At 40.4% G+C, this 25505-nt stretch overlaps 1 protein-coding gene across 3 annotated transcripts in view; it reads left to right on the forward strand.

Moving 5' to 3' along the window:
- Positions 1-8757: 8757 nt before the first annotated feature.
- SESTD1 (SEC14 and spectrin domain containing 1) overlaps positions 8758-25505 on the forward strand; it is a 140616-nt gene continuing 123868 nt past the window's right edge. For 2 of the 3 annotated variants that reach the window (XM_045066619.1, XM_045066620.1), the window contains exon 1: positions 8759-9054. The gene's annotated coding sequence lies outside the window, so the exon portion shown is untranslated. Of the gene's footprint in view, positions 9055-25505 lie in introns of all 3 variants that reach the window. The other variant, XM_045066621.1, reaches the window with a different exon arrangement.

Genomic DNA, 25505 nt, shown 5'->3' on the forward strand with positions numbered 1-25505 from the left:
TCCATTTTCCACTTTATCCCACAACCAAATCAATTCTTTGCTTTTGTGTTGGCAGAGCCTCCTCCGACTTTAGGCAACGGGACTTCTCCTGGGCTTCATTCAGCTGCTGGGCTCGAAGACCCATGTCACACACCTCTCCAGAGCAGCTGGAGACGTTGACAGAGTGGAGGGAGCCTGACGATGGGTGGAGATTATTTTTTTTTTATTTTTTTTTTTTTAAAGATTTTATTTATTTATTTGTAAGAGAGAGAGAGAGTGAGAGCGAGCACAGGCAGACAGAGTGGAAGGCAGAGTCAGAGGGAGAAGCAGGCTCCCTGCGGAGCAAGTAGCCCGATGTGGGATTTGATCCCAGGACGCTGGGATCATGACCTGAGCTGAAGGCAGCTGCTTAACCAACTGAGCCACCCAGGCGTCCCTGGAGATTATTTTTAAATGTGGTTTGTCCCTGTTTTGCTCATGAACATAGGATTTTTTTCTTAAGTGTAGATAAACAAGAGAGCCGTTTCTGACCACAGGAGAATTGAAGCTAGGAAGGAAGACTTTGGTCTCTGGCTTCTGATTTTAGAGTCTAGAACAGAATACGTTGCTTGATGGCTGAGGTAAATGTTCTTGACCTTTGTATTCAGGCTGATGACTAGAGCACATTAGAAAAACAAAGTAGACCTTATAACTTGGACCAAGCTTGTTTTTAACATTCTTTTCTATCTTACTAATAACTAGGACCTAGCCCCATATTGAAACACCATGTTACAGAAACTAAAGAACTCTCTCTGTAACTTAACTATACTCTTTAAATGAGACCTATTTCACTGTGATGATTGAATTTGATAATCAAGTGCTTTTACCTCTTCAGCTTTGAATAAAATATTTTTAGATCTAAATTTTTTCGACTTAAATGTAATAACTAAAAATGCTCTGATCAAGTGAAATTGTAATTTCCTACCATAATCATGAATAGACTGAAGGATTTTTCTAGCCTAGGGTTTTAAAGTAGCATCAACAAACCAGAAAAAGGGTACTTGAGTATAGTTCTTAATATTATATGGTGAGGGGTGCCTGGGTGGCTCAGTTATTAAGTGGCTGCCTTTGGTTCAGCTCATGGTCCCAGGGTCCTGGGATCAAGCCCTGCATTGGGCTCCCTGCTAAGTGGGGAGTCTGCTTCTCTCTCTCCCACTCCCCCTGCTTGTGTTCCCTCTGTGTGTGTGTGTGTGTGTGTGTGTGTGGGTGGGTGTGTGTGTGAAATAAATAAATAATATATTTTAAAAAATATTAAATGGTGAGACTCGATGTAATTTACATTACAATTTTAAGATTTGAGCAGGTAAGAAAATTTCATAAAAATCATCTTTTTGGGGGCACCTGGGTGGTTTAGTGGGTTAAAGCCTCTGCCTTCAACTCAGGTCATGATCCCAGGGTGCTGGGATTGAGCCACACATCGGACTCTCTGCTCAATGGGGAGCCTGCTTCCTCCTCTCTCTCTGCCTGCCTGTGATCTCTGTCTGTCAAATGAATAAATAAAATCTTTTTTAAAAAATAATCTTATTAGTGTGAGCTTAGCAGACATTTTGTTTTGCAGTAATTTGACTGGCCTGGTATTCCTTTCTCCCTTGTTCTGGTAATGCCACTAACTTCTTAGGAGATTTCCTCCCCTAGAGGGAGCTGCCCTTTAGGCCAGACCTGTTTTACTGTTGAGTGTTTGAATATTTGTGTGACCCAAAACATCAGCAACTCTTGACAGTTTTCTACATGAAGTGTCCGTAAGCTGAGGTTATACACCCCGTGCCACTGGGACTCTTCTCCATATGGTCTAAAACAGACTGGTTTGCAGCTGGACAGAAGGAAGGCAAGTCACAGAGAAACAGGTCTCACAGAAGGGGCTGAGAAAGATGCTGCCTTTCTTGGCTCTCTGCTCTGGTCTCAGAGGTCCCCCCATGTTGACAGGAGAACTGGGGAGAACCCTGATCCTTGCCCTGGGTTCTGAGGTCTCAATCCAGGCCGTCCCAAAGATATCGCAGAAGGTTCTTGGTCTTGTCATGAGAAAGAATTCAAGGACAGACACACAGTGTAGCAAATGAGGGACACAAATGTGAAAGTTTATTAAAGCTGAAGTACACTTTGGAGATGGGAGAGCTGGCAAACTCTAGAGAGCGAGAGTCCGTGAGAGAGAAAGCTGCACACCCTCAGGGCTGGGATTCTTTCTTTTACTGAAGGTTGTTAATTAGAGGGTGGAATATTCATTACTTGGGGCTGGGATTTCTTGGAAGCAAGGTTTCCATACTTTTTCTTCCTTATTTGGGCAGGGGTTTCCTGTCACGGTACCCACCATCTTAGGCCTGTCTGCTTTGATCTGGCTCTTGTGAAGTGCTGCCAGGACAGGCCTCTGACCTTCCTGATAGTTGGCCATGGTTTCCTTGTTGCTGGCCTCCGCATATCCTGTTAGGACCTAACTGCCTACTCGAACACCCAGAAATGCAGTTCTTCCTTTAGTGTGTTTGAGCTACCTCACTCTTATTCCAGAAAATCCACAGGACTGTTACAGAAAATTCACCACCCCTTCATCTCAATCCAGTTGAAATTGGCTCTGGTACTAGCAACTGAAGAATTCTGACTCAGGGACACCTATTTGAGAATATAAGACAGTGACAACGGTACTTATTGGAAGAAAATTTATTGGAGAGAACAATAAAAATTGGTATAGTCAGTTTACTGTATTTTATTATGTAATGTCTTGTATGTTGCCAGGAGCATTTAAAGCAATTTACCTAAGCAATTTGTTTTTAACTTGGCCTCCTTTGCTAATCTCTATTACAAAGCTTATGTTAATTAAGAGTGACAGTAAATTGCTGAAATTAGAACCTTCCCTTGGTCTGAAATTTTATTTCATTTTCTATTAGTTCTAATAGTTTTAAAGCACTACTGATGTTTAAGAGACAAATCTGTGTTATGCCTAAACTATGTACCACATCTACTTACACACAGATGATCCTACAAATATTCAAATGCTTTCAGCTTATATTAACAAATCTAGGTCAGGAGGCCTAAATTCTAGTCTTTGATGTTTTCTTAACTAACAAAGTGTTATTTAAATAACTTCAGGACCATGAAAGTATATTAAAAACAAAACCAAAAACAGGTCTTAACTTCCTTAGTGAGAGAAAATTTGAGCTTTGAATTACAATGTCAATTGTAAAAACTGATAAATTGAGTCCTCAAACTATTTTATAAATAAAATTATTAAATATTTTCTTAAAAATTCAGTAATATATTACAGGTACATTCCTAAAACAAATGTTATACACCTTAAGATTTTAAAATATGACATTTTGGCGATTTTTCAAATATTGATATGGAAATGTTAAAGAAATATCCCCAAACTTCCATTTTTGTTCTGCCCCTAAAGGTGAGCATTGCAGCACGGAGAATAGTAACCCAGGGCTACGGTTTCAGCACCAAAATTTCTTGGCTTTGTGGTTGTGGTATGTTACGCAATTCGGGATTACAAAATTCTGAAAATGCAAACATGTGACCTCAGGGAATAGGGTTGGGATTTGGTTCTTGTTCCTTCGTAAAGAATACATGTGCAAATTAGAAAAACTAAAACTCAGCTGTGGGTATCAGGCTACCTAGGAATAACAGAAAAGTTGAACAATGGGAAAGCGGGATACACACTGGGTTGGGCCAACTGGAACACAGAATTTAAAGAGTGTTCGGAATCCAAGGCAACAGTTGGTAGAGCAGGGGTTCCCATTCTGCTGAACATCCCAATCACCTGCGGGACATTTTAAAAAACTGAGAGTTGGGGCACCTGGGTGGCTCAGTGAGTTAAAGCCTCTGCCTTCAGCTCAGATCATGATCCCAGGGTCCTGGGATGGAGCCCCACATCGGGCTGTCTGCTCTGCAGGGAGCCTGCTTCCTCTTCTCTCTCTCTCTGCCTGCCTCTCTGCCTACTTGTGATCTCTATCTGTCAAATAAATAAATAAAATCCTTAAAAAAAATAAAATATAAAAAACTGAGGGTTGCTGGAGGTGGGGGAAAGGGATAATTTGGTGATGAGCATTAAGGAGACCCTTGATGTACAGAGCACTGGGTGTTACATGCAGCTGATGAATCACTAAATTTTACCTGTGAAACTAACAAAAAATATATAGATTTGTGAAAACTAAACAAAAACAAAAACACAAAACAAAACAATACAAAAAACCCTAAAACAAAACAAAAATACATGGATTGTGGGGGGGCGGTACCTGGATGGCTTAGTCCATAGAACAAGTGACTCTTGATCTTGGAGTGTGAGTTCAAGCCCCACGTGTAGTGTAGAGTTTATTTAAAAAATATAAAGAGAGGGTGCCTGCTCGGCTCAGTATTTAAATCTGCCTTTGGCTCAGGTCATGATCCCTGGGTCTTGGGATTAAGCCCTGCATCAGACTCCCGGCTCAGCGGGGAGCCTGCTTCTCCCTCTCCCTCTGCCTGCTGCTCCCTCCTTTTGCTCTCTCTATGTCAAATAAGTAAATAAAATCTTTAAAAAGTATATGTAGATAGAAAGATAGATAGATGATAGAGACATAGATGGATAGATAAATAAGGTAGATAGGAAGACCCCGTCAGCAAAGGCTCTGGTCTAGTCCATGTGCATTGGTGCCCTGATCATTTGGTTGTTAAAAATCTTCCACATGGGTTTTGAATGCCCTGCTCTCTGCATTGCCTAATTTTGCTATTGTTTTATTGTCTGCTTCCTGATTAGCCCACTACAGTTGCTTCCCTCAGCTTCAGCAATATGTGTCTTTATTAAAGATTTTATTTATCTACTTGACAGAGGGATAGGGAGAGAGGGAACACAAGCAGGAGGAGTGGGAGACAGAGAAGCAGGCTTCCTGATGAGCAAGGAGCCCAATGTAGGGCTCCATTCCAGGACCCTGAGATGATGACCTAAGCTGAAGGCAGATGCTTAACAACTGAGCCACCCAGACCTTTTCACAGGATCAGCGCTTCATCTTCTTCAAGACTTAGCTCAAATAATACCTTCTCAGTGAAGCCTTTCCTATTCCTATGATTAAAAACTGTACCCCTACGCCTTACACTTTCTAGTCCCCTTTCCTGCCTAATTTTTATTCAACACTTACCACTTTTTAATATACTTTTTGATTTACTTATTTATTATGTTTGTTGCCTGTCCCATCCACCAGAACGCAAGATCGAAGAGGCAGAATTTCTGTGTCGTTTGTCCATACTGTATCCCTTCCACCTAAACCAGACATACTTAATAAATATTTGCTGAATACATGAGTTGAATGTATAATGAATACATGTTTTCTGTTTAGACACTGGCTGACATTATTCTGTCAGAGCCCTGCTCAGCCATGGACACCATCTGTGTCTTCTTTTGGATTCAGCTGGTCTGATTTGGTCTGATTGGACCAGCTTTTTGGGGATTGTGTGTTTTTTCCATACACCCCAGGTCATTTTTGAATGGGTGTGACCGGGTGTGTTTGTATGCCGGGGTAATCAACAGTGATTCAGGGATTACAGGAGTGCCGTGGTACTGCCTGGGGCCTCCCCTTCAGCATGGGCTGTGGGTGGGGCTGTTTCGCCAAGAAGCCAATTTTGGTGCAGAGTGACTATTCAGCAAATTACCTAAGCCTGTTGAGCTTCAGTAAAATGGCCTCTTGGTCTGACTTTGCTGAATTCTTCCGAAGTTGCAGTGAATAATGTGTGGGAAACACATGCACATAAAAGGTGTTTTCAACATTCATTTATTATAAAAATAAAACAAGAGGAGTGTGAAAAGTTATTTGATTTTAGGGAAAGTTTAAATGTGGCTTTTAATAAAAAGCCAGAGGGAAATTGTGAGGGAGAAATTAGGAATGGAGGAATTTGTTACTTAAAGGGCCTTTGGGATTCTTTTGCCCCCATCACTCAAAGTTGTTTTCAAAGTTATTCTCCTTTCACTGATTTCTATTATGGCAGGGGCTCCTGGTACATAACCTCCAAAGTGATATTTAAGAGGAATAAATGCAAAGATCTGCACTTGGTCTTCAAAAACAAATTGTACAAATACAGGCTGAAGGAGATATGGTTTTATAGCTAAAGCTATATTAAAAACTTCTAAAAGATTTGGGAGTATTTTTGTTTTTAATCAGCAACACATGACATTTATGAACAGTGGTGTGGTAATAGAAAATGATATTGTGATACCAACTGATTGAAAAATCATAAAGTTGTAGAAAATTGTATTTTACTATTCCTCTCTTCATACCTGGATTATTGGACTTACCTCCAAATGCCACAGTTTAAGAGTCAATAAGTTATGTTTAGATGAGAGGGTGTGGAGATGAAGGGGGCATGAGAGGGAAGCATCTTGTTGAAAGGTGTGTTCTGTGGTTGCTGGCTTCAAATATTTAGAAGATTATACATGGAGGGGAATAGGACTGTTCTATACTCAATACACATTACTAGATTCAGATTCACTGAGCACTTTAATATATGTTGTATTCATATTTGTAATAATGGTTTCCCTTTTAGAGTTGAACATACTCATCCTTGGAGTTGTTCTGTGCTAGGCCAAGTTTAACAGTTAAGAAGTTCTATAACTGGGATCTGACTACACTGCTTTGGAACTTAAACCCAGAGGTATTTCCTACCAAGACAATACCATGACTACCTACAAATTTATAAGGAGACACATTTCAGTTCAATGTAAGGACTAGAAGGACTGTTCAAAAATGAGTACTGCTGTGAAGTAGTGAGTATTTCCCCATCACTTGGAGTTCAAGTCTATGCTGCACAGCTACTTTCCAAGGATCTGGTAGTTCCTCAATTTATACATACACTGTATAAAGAAGGACATGCTTACCTCAATAACAAAATATTAAAAATGAAGGCTAGTCATGGAGCCAAAGGATCGTTATAAGCGAGGCCTAGTGAATTTAAGTGATTGAGCTACATTCATTAGTTCAGTAATTATTGGAAAATATGGCATTCAAACTTCATTCTCTGGTTTTGCAAACTAATTTTTTTTCCTATTGCAGCAGTTATCCCTTATCTACTAACTGGGTAATACAGTGTGGAACTAGAGGATATGGAAAGAGGAAGGGCAGAGATGTTTGGGAATTATTGTAATGGATTGTTTGGCATGCTCTTGCTTTATTAAAACAAGCAAAGAATGTGAGTGGTAGTAAGAGAGGGTTTTAAATGATAAGCAGAGAATGCCACCTAGTAAAGGAAGAACAGAATACTGTGGAAGGTTAAGCAAGGCAAGGGCTGTGGGTTGTACTGTTATTTCCCTCCTGATGAGTAGATGCTCAACATCTACTTGCTGGAAGGAATGACGTCAGCCCTCAACACATGTTTAAAAGGAAACTTCTGAGTGCTGAGCACTTTGCGATGTCTGGGAACCAAAAATGAACTAGACAAAAATATCTATCCTTTTAAGGAACTCAGTCTAGTAACAAAAGACCACCAAGCCAAGCAATAGGAAAAAAGAAAAAAGTATTAAGGACAATCATGGAGAAGAGATGAGAGATTGCCGCAGGAAGGCATAAAGGAGAGTATCTAATTCCGCGGAAGGGCATAGGGAGAGCATGTAGGTGTGGGAAAAAGAGTGGATGTCAGGGAAGATTCTAAAGAGCAAGTGAAGCATTTATTATCTCGGAGGATAGTAGGAGTTCACCTGGTTAAATGAGGAATGGATTTCAGGTGGGGGAAAATGTATGGAGATACTGACAGAGCCTGTTGTATCTGTGTGTAAATGTGGGAGTCAGAGCTGGAGCTGAAGAGGTCTAGGGATCGGGTTATACACGGCTTTGCGTACCATGGTAATTAGCTTGCACCTGATTGTCCAAGTGGACAGCCTCTGAAGAATTCTAAAGAAGGAGGCTCTTTGGTTTCGCAGCATATTCTGACAGTCATGCGGAACAGAAGCAGAAGGGAAATTGGGAAGGCTGGACCTAGAGAGTGGCAAAGAGGTTGAAAGAGTGGAGACAGATTATTAGTCACAGAATTAAGAGGAAGAATTCATCCATGGGATTTCAAATCAGAGAACTTCAGTGGGGAGAAATTTGATTGCCTAGTTGTTGAAAGGGCAAGATTTTATCAATGGAATTAGGTGATACTGAAGTGAGAAATAGGGAAGGTCTGGGATTGGGACCATATGGCCCTCCCGAGCTTGTGTGTATCAGCTGATGACTCTTTTGAACTGAATTCAGGAAATGACACAAAAATGATTTGCGCAATAAAATCAGGAGAACGAAGACTCTGAAGTCTGTACATTTGTAGAAAAATAACTAGAGTTGGTGAAGGTGGGGGAAGTAGCCATTACCAGAGGGTCATTTGTGAATAAATTTGGGCTGAATGGAAAGATCCCCGAAGAAAACCAAATGCCCTGAATCCAGCTCTTCCTCACTACGACCCATTCCCCCCCAGGTGCCTTCATTCTTCAGGCTGTGGGGATCAGAATTTTGAAAATCTTGAAGACCATGTACTCCAACCTACGTATTTCAGGATGAGGACAGAGAAAAGCAACGACTTGCAAGCCGTCCAGTAGAGGGGTCTTTCCTTGAGCCCGGGCTTCCAGACTCTAGTTCCAGTGCTCCTTTCATTATCTACACCACTGCAGGCTGGGCAGCGCGGAGTCCCCGGCCGGGCCAGGTTCGCAGGGTCCACCAGGGGCACGTTGAAGGCCCCTTCCTCGCCCCGCCCCCACTCCTGTGGGATTCCCTGTCCCGCCCCCTTCCCGCGCCGGGCGGGGTCGCTGCGCCGCCGCTGCTCGCGCGCTCGCGGGGTCGCGCGGACGCGGGTCGGGCCGCGGGTGCGGGGAGGTCGCCGGGCCGCCCGCGCCGCCGCCCCTTGCCTGACGCACGGAGGGGCCGGGACGCGATTTGCCGCGAGTGGCTGGAGTCGCCGCCGCCGCCGCCGTCCAGGGCCGCTCCGCCCCCCAGCCAGCCTTCCTCCCGCCTCGCCCTCCGCCTCCGTCCGCGCCTCGCTCGCGTCCCCGCGTCCTCCCCACCAACCCCGGAGGTGTCTGCCGCCCGCGCTCGCGCCAGCGCCAGCGCCAGCCAGGTGAGTGTGGCCGCCACGCGGCCCAGGCGGCCCGGGCGGGAGGAGCGCGCAGGCCCCGCGGCCGGGTAGCGGGCGCGGGCGGGTGGAGGCGGTAGCGGTGGCGGCGGCGGGCCCGGCTTTCTTCCTGGGCTCGGGCCGCGGGGCGGTGGAGCCGCGCGGCTGAGGGAGGGGCGCCCGCGTCCCCGCCGCCGCCTCCACCGCAGACAAAGCGCCTGAGGTGGGAGCCCCGCGGGCGGCCTCTGCCTCCGCGCTGGCTGCCGGGTGCGGCCGCGGCCCTCAGAGCCCGGTCGCTCTGGCCCCCTCCCCCCCAAGCGCCCTCGTTCATTAATGGGTGAAAGGGACCCGCATCATGCAACAGGTTTGGGCGTTAATCCTTATTTTCCGGCGGGTCTCGTCTTCCCGGCGTGCGGGCACCACATGCGGCGGCGCCCGGCCCCGGGGACGAGCCCAGCGACCAGCTCCGGCGGCCGGCTTCTTTGTGTGGCCGGTGACCAGCCTTGCCCGGTGGGTGGGGGACTCCCGTCCCGAGGCCCCCGGGGCTCGGAATGCCTCCTGGATGCCTCCCTCGCGGCGTGGGTCTTGGCTTCCCCCGGGCCTGCCGGATGTTAACATCCCTCCAGCCTTTGAAGGAGTCACAAAGGGAAGGAAGAGGGTTGGCAAGGATTTGTGGTTATGTATTTATTTTTTATATGTTAGGTAGACTGATAGCAGAAAGGAGCCGCAGTCTGGCCGGCTCGTGAGGGTGCGGGTGGGATTTCACCGTGGGATGCACGGTTTGGACTCGCTGCTGCTCTGACAGCAAGTGGTTTTCTTGGTGCTTTGACATCTTTCTCTCATACACACATAGCGTATCGCCCCAGAAGTTGGAAGTGCTGTTGAGGGAGTAACTCTGTAGCAGCCGTTTGACAGGTCATCTCTTCCTGCACCTCTTAATGCACCTATTTCTGTGATAAATACACCCGTTACACATCGTGGCATAGGTTAAATTAAAATTGCCACTGAAAATACCCCCATTTTGGAAAATGTTAACCCATATGGTTTTCTTTGGCTTGATTTTGGCGTATTTTGTTAGATGTGAACACCCCCCCCCCAAGCCCCAAGGAAGAGTACATAACAAAGCACAATTTATTTTTGTTCACATACCTTGGTCATGGTGTTACCTAGCTGGTTTCATTGGTATGCTATTTTAGTATAACAATACTAAATGGAAGGAAAATATCTTACTTTTGCTTTGAGCAATAAAATGCTTCTTTGTTCTAGAACCAGGAAGCTTTTATACATAATACTTTCTGTGGACAAAAGTTGGTGACTCTTTTTACCCCATGACCCAATACGTGAAAAAATTCCCAAATGACTTAGCATTACACAACTCTATAGATTGTTTTTCTATCCCAAACTCCAGGAAGTCATTTTGCTGTGTTTTTATTCAGGCAATCTAGACTAAATTTCGTCTTAAAATTTGGGCCTTACTCTATAAATTTCCCAGCATTAGGGAATGAGTTGATTATATTTAAATAGTTTGCTAAGCATTTTGAGCCCTGAGAATAATAATAAGAAAGAGTAATGGAGATTAGAAACTGGTGATGGATTTAGCAGAGTGACAGCAGATTGGAACACGGAATGTGGTAGAGGTTGCAAAGTTCCATCTACTTGGGTTTTAGTTGATCAGTGGCAAGGACATATCTGAAAAGTAAATGTCCAGTAATTAAAAAGGCAGAAAAGGGTGTAACATTTTGGCTTATCCCACCCCCCTCCCCCACCCTCTGGTGTACTCTGTAAAAACTCCTTGAAGCTCTTTCTACTCCCTAAAAACAAACTTGCTATTAATAGGGACTTTACTTTTAAAGAAATAAAATTATGCCAAATTAATCTGATCCATGGAAAGTTTTTCTAACATGATTAGTAGTTTTACTTTACCCAAAATACCGTTCATCTTTGTAACATCGAACTTCAAAGAGCTTTCATAGCTGTTCCAGGATACAGGAACAGCCTCTTGAGAAAAGTAGCACTTTGAATAATGAAAAGGAACAGAAACTTACATTTCTATAATAGTTTTCTTTTATAGAGATATAATTCATATACTGTAGAATTTACTCTTTTAACGCATACAATTCTGCGGTTTTAGTATACTTATAAGGTAGTGCAAAACATCACCAGTTCAAGAACATTTTCAATTGCTGAAAAGAAACCCTTATACCCATTAGCTATCACTCTCATTCCTCCTCCCCAGCACTTGGCAACCATTGATCTAGTTTCTGTCTAGAGATTTGCCTGGACATTTCATATAAACAGAATCATACAAATATGTGGCCCTTTGTGTCTTTTACTTAGCATCTTAGTTTTAGGGTTTATTCACATTATGCATGTATCACTACTTCATTCCTTTTTATGGCTGAATAATCTTTCTTGTATGTATATGCCACATTTTGATGATTATTTCATCCATTGATGGACGTTTGGGTTGTTTCCACTTTCTGGCTATTATGAGTAATGCTGCTATGAACATTCATTTACAAGTTTTTGTGTGTGCACATGTTTTCAGTTCTCTTGGGCATATACTTCGATGTGGTATTGCTGGGTCATATGATAACTGTTTAACTTTAGGAATTGCCAAACTATTTTCCATAGCTGCTGTAGCATTTTACATGTCCACTAGCAAAGTATGAGGGTTCCATTTTCTCCAGTACTTGTTAATGTTGTCTTTTTGATAATAGCCATCCTAGTGGGTGTGACGTGGTATCTCATTGTGGTTTTCATTTGCATTTCCCTAATGGCTAATGATGTTGAGTATGGATTTCATGTTCTTATGGATTATTTGTTTATCTTCTTTAGAAAAATGTCTAATTTATAATAGCTTCTAACTTTGTGTTTTCACGTGTATTTTCTATTTCGTCTTCGAAATAATTCTGTAAGTTAAGTTTATCCCTATTTTACTGCTGGGAAGCTAAGGTGCAAAGAGGTTAAATAATTTGCTTGTTTTTTAACCTTACAGAGTTAGTAGGAGGGTTTGAATATAAATTCAGGTCTTCTAACTCTACTTCCTGCATTCTTTTTACCCCAAGAGGCATACAGAGGTTAAATTGTGTTTGCAAATTTGCTTGGCTAATCATTGGCAAAGTGGGGGGAAATAAATAAAAGCAAACCAAACAACAAAAAGCAGGTGGTCATACTGCCTGATACTCATCAGATTTTACTATTTTCTTAAAAAAATATTTTATTTATTTTTTTTTTTTTAAGATTTTATTTATTTATTTGACAGAGAGATCACAAGTAGGCAGAGAGGCGGGGGGAAGCAGGCTCCCTGCTGAGCAGAGGGCCCGATGCTGGGCTCAATCCTAGGATCCTGAGATCATGACCTGAGCCGAAGGCAGAGGCTTAACCTACTGAGCCACCCAGGCATCCCAGATTTTACTATTTTTAAATAAATTCTTTGGGTTCTCCTATCCTAAGAAATTAGGTAGGATTTTCACATTTCCTCTAGGGAAGCAGTCAGAACAATTAAACCTAGTAACCCACCTTATTGGTGGCATAGCTAATCCTAGAACCCACTCTTCACTGAGACATCGTGTTTTATATTATCCTGCAGCTTCCGTGTTCTCTATTTTTCCACTGATTTATTCACTGTATCTTAAAATAATTGAATAATATAACATTTTTCATAAACACTAAAATTCTGGGTGAAACTGAAATTAACTTTTATTTTTGAGCAGGGCAGTTTGCCAGTTTCATTTCGAAGTACAGGATAACTAAGATACGAATTTCAGTTTTTATGTGGAACTCTGTATCAGACATAGGTATACGAAATTATCAGCTTTTTAGAGGGTAGGTAGAGGCATATGTTAATTATTTATCTTTGCAAGTACATTATCTGACATAGTGCCCAGTACTCTGAATACAAATGAATTTTTTTAACCTGCCCCCTCAAAAAACCCAGCAAAAATTATCTAGTACTCTTTTTTAGAAGAAAGGCAGTACAAATTCCAGAAAAAGAATGTATTTCTTACCCCTGACACATGACCTAAAAATATAATAAATGATAAAAATTAGAACTTGATTTAAAATTCAGCACTTATGGAAGGAAGTAACTGTTGTTCCATCCTGTGTTTTAAAAGATAGGCTCTAGACGGGGCACCTGTGTGGTGCAGTTGGTTAAGAGTCCAACTCTTGGTTTTGGCTCAGGTAGCGATCTAGCCCTGTGTTGGGCTCTGTGCTCGTCTGCTTAAGACTCTCCCTCTCTGGGCCCCTGGGTAGCTCAGTGGCTAACTGCCTGTCTTTGGCTCAGGTCATGATCCCAGGGTCTTGGGATTAAGCCCCACCTTGGGCTCCCTGCTCTATGAGAAGCCTGCTTCTCCCTCTCCCACTCCCAGTGCTTGTGTTCCCTCTCTAGCTGTGTCCATCTCTCTCTCTGTGTCAAATAAATAAATAAAATATTAAAAAAAATTTTTTTTAAAAAGAAAGATTCTAGCTCTCCTTCTGCACCTGCTCCTCGCCCTGTGGACACATACTCTTTCTTTCTCTCTCTCTCTCTCTCTCAAATAAATAAATAAATCTTTGAAAAAAAAAAAAAATAGACTCTAGGGATGCCTGGCTGGCTGGCCCTGTTGGTAGAGTATGTGACTCTTGATCTCCGGGTCCTGAATTCAAGCCCCATGTTGGGCATAGAGTTTACTTTAAAAAAAAAAAAGGCTCTAAGTACCTGGTGGCTGGCACAAGTGTTTATTAGCTCAGTGCCCATACATAGGAACTACACCCTGAATGTTGGTTAAATAAGTGAATGTCCAATGAGTGAATAAAAGGATTAGTTTTTATTGTAGCATGTAGAAGAGATAACAGCAAATGAGTATTTAGGCTGTGCTTTTCATTTGTATATTTTAATAGCAAACATGGTACATGTTCATTATAAAAATTCAAATAATATGTGGGTATATTCAATAAAAGCTGAAAATCTTCTTTACTTCTGGTCCCCTTCCCTTCCTTCACCCCCAAGATCATTCCTGTCCCAGGTAACAATTGTTAAAAGTTTAGGATTTATATTTCCACTTGTGTCTTTGGTTTCTGTGTGCATATGTATAAATATGCATTTACAAATCTGGCCATATTATATACATACATTCACAATGGTTTTTCCTTTACAAATAGGATCATACTACACTTTTAAATGAAATATATTAAGCATTTATAGTCACAAATGATAAATGTAATATTTATTACTATTGCCTGGGTTTGGTATCAGGATTAAGCTTACCTCTAAGAATGAATTGAGAAATATTCCTTTATTCCCCTGTGCTTTAGAATAGTGTAAAAATATCTGCCCTCTAAGCATTTATTAGAAATTCCTGGATAACCTTGGGAGAGGGAAGAGCTCTGAGGCAACCTTTCAAATTTTTCTTGTTTTTATTTGGTCTGTTAAGTTTTGGTTCTTATTTTCTGTTACAATTTTGGTGAAAGAATCCTTTAAAACTTTCTAGGCCATTTAGAGTTCGAGTTTAGTAGACCATGATTTGTAAATACTTGTATGGTTTTGAGGCAGCTTAGTAGGGAAAAGTAGTGGTGTAAACACTTGATTTAATCCGCTTTATGATTTACTAGCTTTGTGACTTTGGACAGGTTAATAATTTCTCTCAGTAAAATGGGATAAATATCACTTTATAGGGTAGGTATTAGGAAAGAGATTAGTATATGTTCAGCATCTAATAGGAGTTCAGACTTTTTATTTTTTTCTTTGTATGGTCATCAGTGACAAACATGAGGTATTGGGTTCTGCTGTTAGCATGCTGCTTGGTGTACTGGAAAGAGCATTAAGACCTTGGAGTTTTAGCCTGTGTCTCACGGTTATTAGCCATTGGCTTTGGACAAGTCTGTTTAGCTTCTGTTTCCTTACCTATAAAAAAAACAGTAGGAAAACTAACACTTGTTGAGCACCTATTCTATATGCATTTAGACTGTTTACAAATCTTAACCTCATTTAATCCTTTCAATAACTCTATCAAATAGAGATGACGTTTATTTCCCATCTTAACAGTCAAAACAAAGGTGCAGGAATTGGATTTTCTGACATCCATTTAAAGGTACTGCCCACCCTCTACGCCTGTCCATGTTTGTTCAGTCTACTCGGTACAGCTATCCTCTCTTGGGGATGAGAGGGTGTGCCCCTGCGTACAGGGAATTCCAGATGAGCATACTGCAAACTGAAATACCAAATTTATTAAAAAAAACAACAACCCCAAACTGAACCAGTATAGGATGAGACTACTTATTTATTAATGATTCCCATTAATAAAATACAAATACAGGATGGTTAATGTATCCTAATGCATATACTTGAGAGTAATAATTTAAGTTTTTATTATTATTATTTTTTTAAATTTATTTGACAGACAGAGATCACAAGTAGGCGGAGAGGCAGGCAGAGAGAAAGGGGGAAGCAGGCTCCCCGCTGAGCAGAGAGCCCAATATGGGGCTCGATCCCAGGACTCTGGGATCATGACCTGAGCTGAAGGCAGAGGCCTTAACCCACTGAGCCACCCAGGCGCCCATAATTTAAGTTTTTAAGTACTTGTGTTGTTCATTTACAGAAATTACAAATTCTTGGAAAGGAGTAGAAAAATGCATTATAATTCATTGTCTACTTGCAGACTTGCAGAGTCATTTAAAAAATGAACCTACCTTTGTCAGCTGGTGTATAAAGAGCTATTGATTATGTTCTTGAAAGGTAGTCAGTTGTATTGTATTTCCTTTGATAGGGTTTGCCAAAGCTTTTGCTCTGAGTTTCATTTTATTTGATCAGAGGCAATGATATTGATTTGGCTTTTTTGCTAGCTTTGTGCTAGGGATACTAAAAATAAAATGCTGTTAGGACATTACAAATTAAATTGTGATTGAATAATAGTATAGAAGGTCACGAAATTCTGTCTACTGAAGCTTCATTTATCATTTTTATGCTATTTGGTAGGAGTGGGAATTCCTATGTTTAGTTTAGAGAATTTTTATCAGAATTAGGTTTGAGTTGTGCTATGTAAATTCTCATTGATACTGAATTTTTCTTTTTGGCAGAATACAGTACAAAGTGTCATGAGCTCTATGTGTTGGAAAATATGGTTCTCCTCTTCAAAGAGTTTATACTCTTAGGGAGGCACTGAAGGAAGAAACAAAGTAAAAGGACAGAGTGAGTTCTTAAAGCTTGTGCCTGCTTTTTGGAAAATCAATTTTGCTGCATTGGGTTTTTGTAAGGTACCATATGTATCGCCTGATGGGCACTATCACAAACATCCCAGTTCTTTGAAAACTGGTAGTTGTTTATCTTCTATATCTTTTGCATTTTATAGTGTTCTCTCTCTTTTAAAAATTTTTTTTTAATTTTAATTTTAATTTTTTTTTAAAGATTCTATTTATTCATGCTACAATAAAAACTAATCCTTATTTATTCATCATTCATTCAAGAAGCAGGCTCCTTGATGAGCAGAGAGCCTGATGCGGGGCTTGATCCCAGGACCCCAGCTGGGATCATGACCTGAGCCGAAGGCAGAAGCTTTAACCCACTGAGCCACCCAGGTGCCCCCCCCCGTTTTTTTAAAAGACTTTATTTATTTGTCTCAGAAAGAGAGGGAGCGAGTGAGCACAGGCAGAGTGGCAGGCAGAGGTAGAGGGAGAGGGCTCCCCGCTGAGCAAGGAGCCCAATGAGGGACTGGATCCCAGGATGCTGGGATCATGACCTGAGCTGAAGGCAGCTGCCCAACCGACTGAGCCACCCAGGAGTCCTGTTCTTTTTGTTTTATAAAAATTCCTCTTTGGTCTAAGTAGATAGAAGTTCCTCATTGGAGTACCTTTCTGTTTTATCTCCAGGACTGTGGACTGGGTTTTCCTTTTTGTGATGGCTACTAGAAAGCCAAAGCCAGATTTGTGGCACACTCCAGAGCAGGCATAGTGATTTTGTGCTCTACTTTTTTTTTCTTTTTCTTGGCACCATTTTAGTGTATTCTTTATTCTTTTGCTTTTACTTTAAAAATTTATTAACTTTTTATAGTTCACATATTCTTGTCTCAATCATTTTCAGAACAAAATAGTGGTGTATATGTAAATAAATATACATGAAATCCATGGAAGAACATATCAAGGCAAACAGATTAATATAGTAGAGACCAGATGTGGCAAATAGGTTTTATTCATGGGCTAGCTTTGATTGATGGTGGCTTTGTGGAACATTGCATTACGGAGTAGTTGGAGGCAGCATGCAGATTTAGTGGGAAAGACCACTCTGATCACTGAGCAGTTTTGTTGTTTTGGGTGTGGGAGTAGTGATAGCACGGGTGCCTCTATTTGCCATCCCTTTTATAGAAAAAACATACAGCATACTGAATAGTACAATAAGTAGGTGGATTTTTATGTTTAGAGCTAGGTTTGGCTGGAAAAGATGTAGATTTGAGGAACAAGTTGGTGAATTTTTGAAACTGGCAGTCAGATTGGTTCATCTAGAATACAGTGTCTCTAGTGCATTAAGGAAAAATTAGGTCGGTGGAAAAATTGAGGAATGGAATGTGATAGCCTTAACAGGTAGATGGAGGTGATTAGACTTTTTTATCTCTTAAAATTCTAATTAATTCCTTATATTATTTCCAGTGGTTTTGCTTTAGTTCAGGTCTTTGTCATCCTTTTAATTTTAAAAGTTAAATTATTTTTTGAGTAGCTAATGCATTCATATATTTCAAAATTAAAAAGGTACGAAAGGACACATTAAAAAGTCTTCCTTTTACTCCTGTTTCTCAACTACTGAGTTTTCTCCTCCATAGGGTCAACCAGTATTATCAGATTTGTAAGTATCTTTCCAGAAATATTTTCTGTATACATTTGTGTTTTCCTGTCCATTTTACACAAATAAATATTTCTGTACCTATATATGGAACTGTTTCTTCCATACTATATACAATATTCTGTATCTTACATTTATCATTTCTTAGAGATTTTTTTCATATCAGTACACAAGGAATTTTCTTCTTTGTAAAAAAATAAACCTTTTGGGGCGCCTGGGTGGCACAGTTGATTAAGCCTCCAACCCTTAGTTTCAGCTCAGGTTGTGATCTCAGGTTGTGGGGTTGAGTCATCAGTCAGGCTCCATGCTCAGATCAGAGTCTGCTTAGGACTCTCTCTCTCTGCCCGTCTCTACCCCCCATCCCAGCTCTCTTTTTCTAAAATAAATAAATCTTAAAACCAAAAACCTTTTGCTTTGGAATAATTTCAGATTTACAGGAAAGTTGTGCAAAACAGTACAAAAAGTGCCTATATATAACTCACCCACTTCATTTCCTCAAATGTTATTATCTTACTGTGGTACATTTATCAAAACTGGGAAACTGAACATCAGTACCTTATTGTTAACTACACTGTAGACTTTATATGGATATCACCAGTTTTTCCATTAATGTCCTCTTTCTGTTACAGGATTTCATCCAGAATACCACATTGCATTTATTTATCTTGTCTCCCTAGTTTCCTCTGACAGTTTCTCAGTCCTTTTTTTTTTTTTTTTTAACTGTCTTGAGGAGTGCTGGTCAGATAGCCTACAGAGTCTCTCTCAACTTGGGTTTGTCTGATGTTTTCCTCATGATTAGAATAGGGCTATGGCTTTCTGAAAATAATACACAAAGTTGAGTTGCTCTTCTCATCATGTCATGTGAGGGAATACTTGATATTTCTGTGACATTACTGGTGATGTTAACCTGGATCACTTGGTTAAGGTAGTGTTTGCCAGTTTTCTTCAATGTAATGTTACTATCTTTTTTTCCCTTTTTGTACTTCATTTTTAAAAGTGAGTCACTGAATTCAGTCTGCCTTCAAAGTAGGAGGGAGAACTAAAGGACTTTCTTTTAAAAAATGTAATACCCTTGGGGGTGCCTGGTTGACTCTGGGTGGGGAGTTCGAGCTCCAAGTTGTGTGTAGAGATTAAAATGTAATACTCCTGGGGTGCCTGGGTGGCTCAGTCAGTGAAGCATCTGCCTTCAGTTCAGGTCATGATCCCAGGGTCATGGGATCAAGTCTTGCATTCGTCTCCTTGCTCAACAGAGAGCCTCCTTTTCCCTCTGCCTGCTGCTCTCCTTGCTTGCGATTTTCCCCTCTCTTTCTCTGAAAAAGAAATAATAAAATCTTAAAAAAAAAAAAAAGTAATACTCCTTAAATGGATGTACTATATATTTTATTCAGTTATTTTCCTGTTGATCTATATTTAGATGATTTAACATAACAGTTAAGAAAACGGGCTCCAGAGCTAACACTACCCATGATCAAATCTTGGTTACATGTTAGTTACGTGATCTTGGGCTATTTTTACTTGGCCTCTCAGTTTCTTCATCTTTAAAATGGGGTTGTTAATAGCACATACCTTATAGTACTGTTGAGAGAATTTAATGAGAAAATATGCAAAGTGCTTAAAATAGTGTCTGCTGCTATATTAAGTGCTAGATAAGTGTTTGCTATTATTCACTTTTTTGTCCTTACAATAATACTGCAATAAGTAAGTTTGTATATGTTATTTCGTACACGGTGGTGGGGCAGGTGAGTATACCATATGATAAATTTCTAGAAATGCTTACTTGCCTTTGTAATTTTGATAGATCTTGCCAAATTTGCCTCCCATAGAAGTTATAGTATTTTGCATATTCATCAGATACATGAGAATGCTGAGTTGTTCTAATAACAACGAAAAAAGATATGAGAGCATCTGTGTTTCTGTATCCATGTTATCAAATTATTTGATCTTTGCCAATTGATTGGTGCCTACTTTTATTATGAAATAATTTGAGCATCTCTTTTTTTAAAGACTATTTATTTATTTGACAGAGATCACTAGTAGGCAGAGAGGCAGGCAGAGAGAGAGATGGAAATAGGCTCCCTGATGAGCAGAGAGCCCGATGCAGGGCTTGATCCCAGGATCCTGACCTGAGCTGAGGCAGAGGCTTTAACCCACTGAGCCACCCAGGCGCCCTGAGCATCTTTTTATTGAGCCATTTAAGAGTTTAGATTTTGATGCTCCTTGTATTGTAACCTGGACTTCATCAGCTGGGAAATGATAAAAAATGTTGATGGTGGAAATAATTATAATTACTAGGTAAGGAATAATTTGTACGTGGGAAAGACTGTGGTTGCAAGAAGTGGGTCATTAGTGGGTCATTAAGTTGCTGGCCTCTCTTCTGGTGTGATAGTGGGGTGTCTTTGTAACTGTTATTTAAAAAGCTTTTTTTTTTTTTTAAAGATTTTATTTATTTATTTGAGGGTTGGGGAGAGCATAAAGAGAGAAGCAGACTCCCAGCTGAGCAGAGAGCCCTTCACGGGGCTTGATCCCAGGACCCTGGGATCATGACCTGAGCAAGAAGGCAGAGGCTTAACCAACTGTGGCACCCAGGCCCCTGTTTTTTAAAAAGTTTTAAGAAGGGTTGCCACCATCCTACATTTGCAGCTAGAAATGAAGGAAGCTGTAGGGGTGCGGGTTGGAAGGAAAGGCTGCAGTTGCATTAAAGTAAGACTGAAAGTTAATCAACCTGACACATTTTTTTTATGATACTTATTTTTATGTTGCATAATAATTAGGCAGAAATTAAAATATTTTGTTATTAGTTGTATATTTATAATTAAATTTTTTTTTAGATTTTATTTGTTTATTTGACAGAAGGATACACAGTGAGAGAGGGAACACAAGCAGGGGGAGTGGGAGAGGGAGAGGGAGAGGCAGGCTTCCTGCCAAGCAAGGAGCCGGATGCGGGGATCGATCCCAGGGCCCTGGAATCAAGACCTGAGCCAAAGGCAGACGCTTAACAACTGGGCCATCCAGGCGCCCTTGTAATTAATTTTAACATCCAGTTTTATGAGTTTTTCTTTATTATTGCATTCTCTGGTATGTATAATCATGGTCAGTTTGTAGTTCTTTTTCTGATATCATGTATTTTTTTTTTTAAAGGTTTTTATTTATTTGACACACACAGAGAGAGGGAGTACAAGTAGGCAGAGTGATAGGCAAAGGGAGAAGGCAAGTGGACTTCCCACTGAGAAAGGAGCCTGACTCGGGACTCTATCCCAAGATCATACGAACATGACCTGAGCTGAAGGTAGCTGCTTAACTGACAGCCACCCAGCGGCCCCTCCGATATCATATATTGTGTACTGTTAAGTGGTTATGGTTAACTGCCCCCCTCTAATCCCCCAACCCCACCACTAACTACGGTATAAAAACCAAAAGTGTTGAATCTTACTTTACGTAACCTGGATGGGCAGGGTAGTGGGCTTGATGGCCCTTTGCTCTTTTCCTTTGTTGAGTTTCATATTTGGAGTTCATGAGCTTAACCTAGCCCATCTTGAAGGACACAGACCCTTTCCACCAGACAGTCCCCGCTACACACTGGAGGCTCTAAGAACTCTGAAATACGAGAACAGATTAGGGGGGATTGGAGGGGAGAAGAGGTACAAAATGACCACCATTCTGAGAGAAAGAAAGAAAGATAAAGAGATACCAAACGAGGAGAAGGAAGTAGACACCATGAAATTGGAATCTGGGTCCTTAGAATTTGAGATTCTTGGCTTCCGAATAGGATTAAAAGAGTGGAGAGGGCAAAGTAGAGCTCTTGTAACCTGTGAACTCTTTTGACCTGGTTTCCCCAGGCAGAAAGCGGTATGAAAGCATTTCTAGAGGACTCAGCAAAATAAAAACAAACATCTCCTACTCCCTCAAATCAAATCAAACCAAAAGGAAAACATCTCCTAGATGCCTTAAACTACGAAACAAGTCTGAAACAAGTCTGTTAAAAGATGGAATTCAGTTCTTTATAAGTCCTTTTCTGTTTTGATAGAGTAAGCTGGAAGAAAGCTCCCTCCTGGGGGCCAGAAGCATGAAGGATATCCTGAGGGTCGTAGAAAACCCAGAAGGCAGGGGAAAGGGAAGCTCATAGGCAGCTGAGAGGACAAATGTGGATTTTTGCAATTTTCACCAGATTCTGGGTTATCTTTACTCAGACAAATAAAAGCTCTGTTCCAAATATTTCCTCTCTGCAGGACAGGCAGCTAACCAGAAAGACGTCTTGTCATATGATGGAAACTATTACTGCTGCTTTGTAATTTGGCCTTTGTATCCAGTTTACTTTAAAAAAAGCCACAACTCCAAGATCAGAAATTTAGAATCATGCTTTGGGGCACCTGAATTGAACAGATGACAACACTTGGAGTACAGTTAATTCTATTTTTTTTTTAATTTAAGATTTTATTTATTTATTTGTCAGAGAGAGAGAGAGAGCACAAGCAGGGGGAGCAGCAGGCAGTGGGAGAAACAGACTCCCTACAGAGCAGGGAGCTGGATGTGGGACTGAATCCCAGGACCCTGGGATCATGACCTGAGCTGAAGGCAGACGCTTAACTGACAGAGCCACCCGGGCATCCCCAGTTAATTCTTTCTTAAACATACAGTTTCTGTTTATTTTTTTTTAAAGATTTATTTATTTATTTGACAGGGAAAGAGTGTACGCATGAAAGAGGATAACAGGAGCAGGGGGAGCAGCAGAGGGAGAGGGAGAATCAGGCCTCCCGCTGAGCAGGGAGCCTGATGTGGGACTCAGTCCCAGGACCCTGGGATCATGAGGCTAGCTGAACACAGGTACTTAATGACTGAGCCACCCAGGTGCCCCCATACAATTTCTGTTTAAATGCCATTTGAGTTGGGACACCTGGGTGGCTCAGTGGGTTAAGCCTCTGCCTTCAGCTCAGGTCATGATCTCAGGGTCCTGGGATCAAGTTCCACATTGGCCTCTTTGCTCAGCAGGGAGCCTGCTCCCCCGCCCCCACTCTCTGCCTGCTTCTCTCCCTACTTGTGATCTCTCTCTGTCCATGAATAAATAAAAATCTTTAAAAAAATAAAAAAAAAGCCATTTGAATTAACTTGCTTTTGTAAATTGTGAGACTATTTAAGCCTATCAGTTACTATCTTAGTGTGAATCATTTAAGCATATAATTACTGCTTTTCTCGTTAATACTTGTCTAAGATAAGGTATTAAGGAAATAAGAATGTTGATAGAAGAGGAGAGGTAATTTTATAACTTATATCTTTTGTTCAGGATCATGCTGGACATTGGTTTTTAATTTTCCATGACATTGGAGAATTGAGCGTAGCCTGGTGAAGGAAGAATAGGTGTTGGAGCCAGGATAAGTCTGGCTTAGCACAGAGCCTGGCCCTCCTTAATCATCCACATATGGTAACTAATATCTCCCCATCCACTGCTATTTGATCATTATTATTCTTATAATTTACTTTTATAGCACATCATTTAAATATCAGAAAGTGCAAAGGTTTCAGTGAAACTTCCCACCCGTTTGTAGTAAGATACAAAAAGTTTTTTGTTTTTTCAGTCATACATAACTTCCTTCTTACTTACCCCCTTTTTCTTTAATACCTGTCAACTACTCATCTGTTCTCTCTTTTTATAATTTTGTCATTTCAAGAATGCTATGTAAATGAAATCTGCATTATGTAAACCTTTGGGATTGGCTTTTCTTCATTCTTATAATCCTCTGGATATTCATTTAAGTTACTTTGTATTTTAATGGTTTGTTTCTTTTTAATTGCTGAGTACTTTTTCACACTATGGATGTACCACAGTTTATTTAAACATTCACCCATTGAGGAGAACTAGATTGTTTTAAGTTACTGGTTATTATGACTAAAGCTGCTACATACATTTTTGTGTAGTTTTTTTTTTTTTTTAAGATTTTATTTATTTGTTTGGCAGGGACAAAGAGACAGCGAAGAGCAGGAACACAAGCAGGGGGAGTGGGAGAGGGAAAGAGGCTTCTGGCCGAGCAGGGAGCCTGAGGTGGGTCTTGAGCCCAGGATCCTGGTATCATGACCTGAGCTGAAGGCAGACACTTCAGGACTGAGCCACGCAGATGCGCCATGTAGGTTTTTGTGGGAAAATGAGTCTTCCTTTTTCTGTGATAAGTGATCAGGAGTGCATTTGCTGGGTTGTATGGTTTTCATGTTTTTTTTTTTTTTAAGAAATTGTCAAACTCTTTTCCACATTGGCTGTACCATTTAATTCCCAGTAGCAGTGTATGAATATTATGTACTGATTTTTTTTCTGATGAAACAGAATTTTATTATTATTTTTAATAACTTTTGGAAACAAAGGACACTATCCAAAGCATATGCTTAATTATACACCACTAATATATAACTATTTTAAGGTATAATGAATTACTAATTTTTAGAAAATTTTAAATTTTTTATTAACATATAATGTATTATTAGCCCCAGGGGTACAGGTCTGTGAATCACCAAGTTTACACACTTCACTTCACAGCACTCACCATAGCACATACCTTCCCTAATGTCCATACCCGCCCCCCCATCCCTCAGTTTGTTTTGTGAGATTAAGAGTCTCTTATGGTTTGTCTCCCTTATGGACTGGATTTTGATCCCTCCAGAATTGATATGTAGAAGTCCTAACTTTCAGTATCTCACAACATGATTGTTTTGGAGGTAGTGCTTTTAAAGATGCAATATATGTTAAAATGAAGCCTTTACAGTGGACCTAATCCAATCTGAGTGATGTCCTTATAAGAAGAAGAAATGTGGATACACATCCTTGAGAGATATCGATTCACAGAGGAAAGATCATGTCAGGGTGCAGTGAGATGAGATGGTAGTTATCTGCAAGCCAAAAAAAAGAGGCCTTAGAAGAAATCAAACCTGCCGACACCTTGATCTTGGATTTCTAGCCTCTGGAACTGTGAGAAAATAAATTTCTGTTGTTTAAGCCACTTAGTCTGTGGTATTTTGTTATAGCATCCCTGGCAGACTAATGCAGTGAGTGATCCTTTTTTTTTTCCTGCATTCTTGGTAACATTTGGTTTTTGACTTTTAATTTTAGCCATTCTGATAAGTGCATTGTGAGGTCTCACTGTTGGTGTAATTTGTATTGTGTTGGTGGCTGGATGATATTGAACATCTTTTCATGTGCTTATTTGTCATCTGTACATCTTCTTTGGTGGAACTCTATTCATGTTTTTTGCCCATTTTCTATTTGGACTTTTTTTAAAACTGTTGGAAATTTCAGGTATTGTTTTATATTATCTAGATATTAATTCTTTGTCAGATAGGTAGTTTGAAAATATTTTTTTCCACTCTGTAGCTTGTGTTTTTTCATTCTCTTAACATGGTCTTTCACAGAGCAATAGTTTTTGATTTTGATGAAGTCCAGTTTTTAATTTTTTTAATGGATTGTGCATTTGGTGCGAAATCTTGCTTAGCTATAGATCCTGAAAATTGACTTCTGAGATTTTGGAAAACTTTTTGTGAAAGTTTTAGAGTTTTTTACATTTAAGACTATGATCCATTTTGAGTTAATTTGTGTTAATTTTGTTAATTTTCTTTTTTTTCCTCCCATGTATATCCAGTTGTTCTAGTACCACTTGTGGGAAAAGTA

The sequence above is a fragment of the Mustela putorius genome, unplaced genomic scaffold (genome assembly GCF_011764305.1).
Source record: "Mustela putorius furo isolate JIRA1106 unplaced genomic scaffold, ASM1176430v1.1 tig00003869_pilon_pilon_pilon, whole genome shotgun sequence".
Classification (NCBI taxonomy): Eukaryota; Metazoa; Chordata; class Mammalia; order Carnivora; family Mustelidae; genus Mustela; species Mustela putorius.